The 8,768-nt window shown below is 49.7% G+C and overlaps 1 pseudogene across 1 annotated transcript; it reads left to right on the forward strand.

Annotated features, from left to right (window-relative positions):
* The first annotated feature begins 5,947 nt into the window (after positions 1–5,947).
* LOC311529941 (immunoglobulin heavy variable 4-38-2 pseudogene) lies at positions 5,948–8,357 on the forward strand (annotated as a pseudogene). The gene is made up of 3 exons: positions 5,948–5,993; positions 6,140–6,459; positions 8,352–8,357. The product of its transcript is annotated as an immunoglobulin heavy variable 4-38-2 pseudogene (transcript).
* The last annotated feature ends 411 nt before the right edge of the window (positions 8,358–8,768 follow it).

The raw sequence follows: 8,768 nt of genomic DNA on the forward strand, positions 1-8,768 counted from the left end.
TTTATTTTAGTGTGACTAAATCCCTGTGAACTTTGACTGTGTCAGGCCAAACTCTTTCCTGAAGGGATACAATATCGTGGTGCATGTGTTGCCCCCAGGCTACTCCTGTTTGTTTTTAGCGGAAGGATGGGATGAGGACGTCCAGAGGCAGAATTTACATGGCCTGGAATGAACAGTCAGTAGTTAATTACCTGTGTGCAGACATGTTTTGATGGAGTGATCACTCTTCACTGGTTTCTTCCTCTGTCCTCATGAATTTTCACCCCCTGCAAGTGAAAACAGAGGCTGTCCCTTTACTGCCATCTACCAGAAAGGTGGGTCTCCTGCTTTTCTAGACAGATAAATAAAAGCGTTGTAGGTTTCAGAGTAGCAGCCGTGTTAGTCTGTATTCGCAAAAAGAACAGGAGGACTTGTGGCACCTTAGAGACTAACCAATTTATTTGAGCATAAGCTACAGCTCACTTCATCGGATGTGTTGTAGAGGCCTGAATGTCGGTGCAGGCTCCACTTCCCCCTTTCCTGTGGCTCCCTGCTTTGCTCTGTGTCACTGTCTCCCTGGCGCAGTAACAGGCGGCGGTTTCTGCGGCTGTCAGCGAGCGGAGCTGCAGGGAGACCTGGTTCTTCCAGGAATCTGTGGAGATGGTGATTCGGCTCTGGAAAGATGAGCCTCAGTTCATGTTCCTTGTGGAACCGCTGTAATATCCCAGTCCCAGCCATTCCAAACCTTTCCCGGGAGGCTGCTGGACCCAGTGCCAGCCGGAACCGCTAGTGATGGAGTAACCCGAGAAAGCGTAGGTCAGTGTGAGGGTGTCTCCGGGCTTCACTGCTCCCTGGCCTGTCTGGACCAGCTACACCTGAGAAAGGACACCTTGGGGGAAGGAGAAAGCAGAGCTGACTCTCTTGGAACCTCTGCTTTCCCCACCTCAGTGTTTCTCACAGTCCCATGAAACACTCACCTGTTGGAGTGGTGAGTAGGGAAAGGGAGCAGAGCCGTGACAGTGTCATGGTGATGGTTAATGGAAACACCCCCAGCGGGCAGGACTGGGCAGTTCTGTGTCTGGGGAGAGACTGAGCCTCCTAGAACCAGGGCTTTGTATTTAACAGGAATCTCCCAGGGCAGGGATTTGCATGCAGATTCCCCAGGGTGGGTATAAGATGGGGTACATGGCTCAGTACATGGCTATGTCCCCTCTGGGACAGGTGTCCCCTTTACACCACAGAGAGGTAGTTCTTTCAGCTGAGCACACATGTAACGAGAGGAGGTGGCTGTGAGAGGGTGGGTTGGAGGGTCAAAGAACAGGGCCCCACTGGGACAGGGATCACCATGCAGGTGCCACCCCAAGGGGATAAAGTACCAGGAAGAGCTCTCTCCGGGGAGTGCTGTCACACACTTGGGAGGGTCACACATGCTCTTCCCGTCTTACGGGGTGACCTTGTGCAGTGAAGTCCATTGGTGTCTCCCCATTCGAGCAGGGCCCGCTACAGAACGTGCTGGGGAGATAGAGTAAATATAGACAGAGCACAGGTGCTGTGAGTGGAAATGAGTCTCTCCTGCTTGTGTCAGATCTGATGGGGCAGGAGGTCAAGCTGCAGGGGAAGAAGGGCTGGCTGCACACAGCAGAGAGAGGCAATTGGCTTTAATAAAAGGCAGTGGCGCTGGAGGTGGCCAGAAAACGCAGCTTGTGTTGGTGTTAACCGAACAGGGCCGCGTGACTGGGGAGCCAAAGGGTGGGGCGATGCAGTAGAGGGAAATGGAGTGCTTTACGTCCGAGGCGATTTTCAAAGAGACACACAGTTTGCTGTGTGAGTCCTGCCCGCTGCGGGAAGGAGTCCAGCCTGCCCTGTGTGTGAGAGAGTGTGTGAGTGAGTGAGTGTGTGGTGGGTGTGAGTGTGACAATGTGTGTGAGTGTGAACGTGTGAACCTACACTTGCACATTAGTGCCACTGACGCCTCCAAACAAGTGGAGTTGAGTAGGAATAGGCCAGCGCCTGAGTGTGTCTCTTGCAGGGACGTGAGCGGATAGAAGTTTTCCTCCTCCTCCCCCGTCTGAATATAAATCCCCTCCCCAGCCTATGCCTGACTCTGCTTCGGGCAGGGAAGTTTGTGTGAAAGGGTCTTGAGTGTCTGCACGGAACCCGCTTCCCCTTTTTGTGCCAGGCCGTGCTCTGCTCTGTCACTGTGTCTGCCGGGTGCAGTAGTAGGTGGCTGTGTCTGCAGCTGTCAGCGAGCGGAGCTGGAGATAGACTTCGTCCTTCGAGGTGTCCCTGGTGACAGTGATCCGGTTACCAAAAGCTGAGTTGTAAGCTGTGTTGCCTCCATCTGCAGTGCTCTGGATGCGTCCCATCCACTCCAGCCCTTTCCCAGGGGGCTGCCGGACCCAGCTCCAATAGTTGGCGCTCACTGAGAGACCTGAGACCTTACAGGTGACACTGAGGGTCTCTCCGGGCTTCACCTTCCCCGGGCCAGACTGGACCAGCTGTACCTGGGAGAAGACACCTGGGGGAAGAGAAAACAGGGCTGAATCTCCCTGGTGCATTTCCACATCGGTGTTTCTAAGTGTCCCATGAAATACTCACCTGATGGGGCAGTGAGTAGGAAAAGGGAGCAGAGCAGTGACAGTATCATTGTGATGCCTAATGGAGACACTCCCCAGTGGGCAGGACAGGGCCGTTCTGTGTCTGGGGAGAGACTGAGGCTCCTAGAACAAGTGGTTTGTATTTAAACAGGAACCCCCCAGGTCAGGGATTTGCATGCGGGTTCCCCGGGGTGGCTATAAGAGCTAGCAGGGGGGTAAGCACTCAGTACATGGTGATGTTCCCTTCGGACAGGGGTCCCCTTTACACCCCACAGAGACCGCATGGTCAGCTTAGCACAGCTGTGTATTGGTCTGGTGATTCACCTGGGGCCCTAGGACAGAGGATAGGAGTTGCAGGGTCAGTCCCGAAATCACCAACTCGCTCCTTGTTGCCTTTGGGTAAATCTGCCTGGGGGCTCTGCGTGTGCAATTCCCACTCGTGTTGGTGGGTGATGGGTGCCCAAATTCCCTAGGCGGGTTGGATAATCTCTGCTTTTGTGACTCTGGGCCTCAGTTCTTCATCTGTAAAATGGGGTTAATGAGACTTCCTTGCTTCACGTGCAGAGTGAGAGGGTGAAATCCAGGAATGGTTGTGAGTTGCTGACACACTCCAGCGACAAGGGACAGAGAAGAACAGAGACAGGTAGGGGGCTAAGCCTCCAGCTGCCAGTGAAATCCAGTGAGATTCTGGTTCCTAAATCCTCTAGGCTTCTTAAGAACATAAGAACACAAGAACAGCCAGACTGGGTCAGACCAAATCTCCATCTAGCCCAGTGTCCTGTGTTCTGACAGTGGCCAATGCCAGGTGCCCCAGAGGGAATGAACAGAACAAGTCATCATCAAGTGATCCATCCCCTGTCACCCATTCCCAGCTTCTGGCAAGCAAAGGCTGGGGACACCGTCCCTGCCAATCCTGGCTAATAGCCACCGATGGACCTGTCCTCCATGAATTTATCTAGTTCTTTTTTCAACCTTGTTATTGTCTTGGCCTTCACAACATCTTCTGACAAAGAGTTCCACAGATTGACTGTGCGCTGTGTGAATAAATACTTCCTTAGTTTGTTTTAAACCTGCTGCCTATTAGTTTGATTTTGTGACCCCTGGTTCTTCTGTTATGGGAAGGAGTAAATAACACTTCCTTATTCACTTTCTCCACAGCAGTCAGGGTTTTATAGGCCTCTGTCACATCCCCCCTTAGCTGTCTCTTTTCCAAGCTGAAAAGTCCCAGTTTTATTAATCTGGCCACATATGCAGCTGTTCCAGATCCCTGATAACCCCCCATCCTGGATCCATGTAGAGTCCATCTAGTGAGTGTTGTAAACTGGGGTGGGAAAGCAGCTGGGGACGAGAGAACATGATGAGAGTTGGGGTTTGCCAGTGATTTCCTTGTTTAAACCATAGTCCTGCAGTGAAAAATGTCATTGTTTTCAGCACTTGATCATGACCTGTTGGGTTCACTGCCTCTGGGGCACCTGGCATTGGCCACTGTCGGCAGACAGGATACCGGGCTAGATGGACCTTTGGTCTGACCCAGTGGCCGTTCTTATGTTCTTATGTAATATTAGAGTATCATTTCCTTGTATGAACTTCATGAAATCCTGACTCTTAGCCATTCTCTCTCCTTCTCAATTCATGCCTCTGTCTCTCAAGAGAAAATGACAGCATTAAATGCCCTGCATGTCTGTACAGAAACCGCTTCCCCTTTCTGTATGGGTCCTGCTCTGCTCCGTATCACCGTGTCTCTGGCGCAGTAATAGGTGCCGGTGTCTGCAGCCGTCAGCGAGCGGAGCTGCAGGGAGAACTGGTTCTTGGAGGAATCTATGGCGATGGTGATTCGGCTCTGGAAAGCCGGGGCATAGCTGGTGCCCTGGCTAGGTCCGTATATATACCCCATATATTCTAAGCCTTTGCCAGGAGCCTGCCGGATCCAGCCCCAGTTGTAGCCAGAAGAAATGGTGTAACCAGACACGGCGCAGGTCTGTGTGAGGGTCTCTCCAGGCTTCACCACACCCGGCCCGGACTGGGTCAGCTGGATTTGGGACCGGGCACCTGCAAAGACAGGAAATGTTTCAGTTAAATCCTGACCGCTCTTCCTCAGGGTTTGATCATTTCCCCCCGGATTTCTCCTCCTGACTTACAGGGCGAGAGAGCGAGTAAAACCAGAAGTGACAATGCCTTTTCCATCTTCTTGAAAAGGTGAGAAAAAAGGGCAAAGAATGAAATTCACTTTAGCCCCTGGGCAGGCAGGTCCCATGAGAACCCAGGAGATGCTATTTAAGCGGGGACTGTGACTGTCAGATTTGCATAAAGATCAGACACTCCCATATCACCCTTGAAAAGGAGCTGAAACCACTCGAGCTCTTTAGCTCCTTTGGTCAGTGGCTCTCTCAGGGCTGTGTAACCGGGCAGGGTATTTGGCTGCAAAAATGTTGGGTTTTGGCCAAAAAATAATTTTAAGGTTGGTGATAATTGAAAATGTTTACTTGTCAGAGTCTTGTCTTTTCTTTTCTTGAAGAAAAGTCATTGCTTTCGGGGAGAGGGACAACCCATTTTCCCACCCAGCTCTACTGGAATCAGAGCAGTTCTCCATCTGGTCCAATCCTGCTGTTATCTCGTCAGTGAAAACGAGATTCCACTCTCATTTACACTGGTACAAATCCAGCACAACAGCACTGATATCTGTGGGATTATTTTAGATCCTTGTCATCCCCGTCACTGTGGGCATGACTGGTCCCTGGCAGTTTCATCAGTGATTTCATTGGGAGCAGAAGCCAGCCCTAAATTAACCATATTTAAGGTTATTTCCAAGTTCCCCTGAATAAACGTCTTTATTTTATGCCTCTGAAGCTGATCTGAGAGCCTCATTTCCCAGACAGATCAAATCCTGAGTTTTGACTGATGACAATGGCCAGGCCCCAGGGAGATAAACTCACCCATCCTCCCTCCACCTGACACCAGACCTAATCTATCAGCCAGTCAATTCTCCCCTGTTCCCCGCAGGGCAGCAGCTGCAGCACCTCGATCTGTTTCCCTCATTTAGCCTGGAACCAGCTCCCTGCAGGCCCCTTTCATCTCCCATCCCCGCAGGGTGAAACCTGCATGCAAATCCCTACCCAGGGGGTACTGTTCCCTCTAAGCTGTGTGCATGCACACAAATCCTAAATCCCGAGCACACGGCAAAACACCAAGCACACAAACATTTGCACAGAAGAAATTTTTTGCGCACAGGGCCTGTCAAAAATTAGAGGGAACTTTGCCGGGGGGGTTCCTGTTTAAATACAAACTCCTGTTTCCAGGTGCCTCAGTCTCTCCCCAAACACTGAACTGCCCAGTCCCGGATACTGGAAGTCTGTTAATTAATTCAGACCATCATGGACTCCTTCTTCACCTTCCTTTTCCTCTTAGCCACCCATTCTGGTGAGTGTCTGTGTGAGACAGATAGGAAAAATCCTACTTCTCTTGTACTGGAGGGAGAAATGCCCTTTGACTTCAGCAGAGCAGGGGGAGACCCCGGTCAGTCCTCGGAACAGCATTATAATTCCTGAAATTTCTTCCTTTTGCAGGTGACCATGCCTGGATCCAGCTGATCCAATCCGACCCTGGAGCGGTGAAGCCGGGAGAGACCCTCACGCTGACCTGCACTGACTCGGGTCAGTCCATCACTAGTGGTCACGGCTGGCACTGGGTCCGGCAGCCTCCTGGGAAAGGGCTGGAGTGGCTGGGACGGAGATATTACTGCAGTTCCACCTGGTACACAAACTACGGCTCATCCTTCCAGAGTCGAATCACCATCTCCCCTGTTTCCTCCAAGAACCGGTTCTCCCTGCAGCTGGCCTCCCTGGGAGCTGCAGACACCACCACGTATTACTGCACCAGAGAGGCCGTAGTATTTATTTGCAGCATAATAATAAATGGTGGTGTCTTCAGTGGTCAGTGCATTCAACAAGAGATAATACTAATTTCTGGACGTGTCCCTAGATAAGAGTAATCGGTTTTGAAATGATGGGGAAGGGTGTGTCCAATCCATTCCAGCGGGCTCTGGCAAGTCCGACAGACACATCCCCAGTCATAAGAATCAGTGATGGGGACATCAGCCACTTCACAGGTCAGCCGGTGTGACCCTGAGGGTTTCAGAATCTGCTTTTCATGGCTGTCTCAATTGCACCTGAGAAAGGACACCTGGGAAGAAAAGGGGAGGAGAATTCAAAGCACAAGCAACCACACACAAGAAAGAAGGAATCCATCACACAAAAAGATGGTGTAAGACAAATAACTATGTCCCACTGCCTCCTATCAAAACTCACATGGCCACAGGATGAGTAGGCCAAGGGAAATGATCAGTGCTTTCATCTTTCTTTTGCGGGAAGATTTAACAAGAATGCCGCCGTCCATTCAAGATTCAGATGGACAAAGACCTCTGGGGCAGGGGTTCCCAAACTGGGAGTCAGGACCCCTCAAGGGGTTGTGAGGTTATTACATGGGGCGTCGCCAGCTGCCAGCCTTCACCCCGAACCCCACTTCGCCTCCAGCATTTATAATGGTGTTAAATATATAAAAATGTGTTTTCAATTTATAAGGGGGTTGCACTCAGAGGCTTGCTGTGTGAAAGGGGTCACCAGAACAAAAGTTTGAGAACCACTGCTCTGGGAGTTTCTTATTTAAAGGAGAAAGCCAAATGGCTGATTTTCATGACGTATACTTACTTGCTTCAGTGACAGATATAAAAACAACCCAGTGGTTATTTTGTCGCTACATCTCTCCTCCCTTTTCTGTTCTTTAGGGGAAGCATCTGTGCAGCTCAGGAAATGAATTTAAAGGGAAGTCAGAGAGGTCAGCGATTAGACAAGGGGGGGCTGGAGTCTCCTGTGTTCTATTTTCACTTTTGGAAAGGGAGTGTAGTCTAGTGTGTTAGAGCAGGGGAGCTTGAAGTCAGGAATCCAGGCTTATCTTTAAAGATCCGGTAGGAGAGTGGGATCTAAGTGGGGACTTGGAGACAGGAGCCCTGGGTTCCTTATCCAAATCTATGAAGATAGCAGAGTGTAGAGTGTATGAGAATCTGGGAGTCAGGACTCCTGGGTTCTATCCCAGATCTCGGAAGGGAATTGGGGCCAGTGGCTTACAGAAGAGGAGCTTTGTGTGCAGGACTCCCTGGGTTCTATCCCAGGTTTGGGAGCAGATTGATGTCTCACAGGTAAAGCAGAAAGGGCTGGAAGTTACCACTCCTGGGTTCTATTCCTAACACTTAGGGGAGAGTAGGATCAAGTGGTTGGAAAAGGGAGTTACGAAGCTTCCCTTCCCCGACTGAAACATGGACTTTATTTGTGACATGGGGAATGCCACATAGAGTAAGATTTTCAAAGATACTGAACATTAAATTATTTTAGGCTGGGGTTCTCACGGAAACCTGGCACCTAACTCCACTGTGTCCCCTGGGGAAGTCAAGCACTACTGTAGTCATTTAGATATCTTCATGCTTTTAAGATAATGGGAGAGTCTGAAGGTACAAATGTCTCAAGGAATGTGCATTGGGGAAGCCACAGTACAATTCTCCTGTAATGCAGGATTAATTTTGCAAGATACAAGGTTGGAGGTGGAGGGAACCTTGACAGAGCAAGAGAGAGAGAGGAATTGGGGGAGGGAGGGAGAGGGAAGCAGAGAGAGAGAGAATGAATGGGTTTTTTCCTGTGGTCCACATGCAGGTGGAAGTCATATAAATAGCCCATTTTTACTGTCTTGGAATTGAGCAAAAAACACCTGTGTGTCTTTCCCTTTCAGGTATGACTGCTTCCTCTCTTGCATTAATTTCTGTTAACTTAAACACATATATGGTCTGTGACCCACCTAGAAAGAAATTCACTGGCATAGAAGTTACCAGAGTTCTGTTCATTTATACCAGAAGAGAATTATTTATATATTTAAACACACATAATTTCTTTTCTTTTCTTTTCTTTTCAGTTGTTGGACCTAGCAGCGCATTCTGCAGCACCTCGGTTTTAACAAGTAATCTAGCCCGCTGGAAGCAACAGATTTTGAAGTAACTAGTGAATCTGTTGATGGAAATGGGTCTCTTTCAACAGATTGCCCATAAATAAATAAATGTAAGGTAAAATTCTTAAAAGCATCTCATAAATTAGAAGCCTAAATCCCATTTTCAAAAATGACGCAGGGTAAAAATTTCAGAAGCACTCAGTG

Source organism: Lepidochelys olivacea, assembly GCF_965140295.1.
Source record: "Lepidochelys olivacea isolate rLepOli2 genome assembly, chromosome: 13".
In the NCBI taxonomy this organism is placed as follows: domain Eukaryota; kingdom Metazoa; phylum Chordata; order Testudines; family Cheloniidae; genus Lepidochelys; species Lepidochelys olivacea.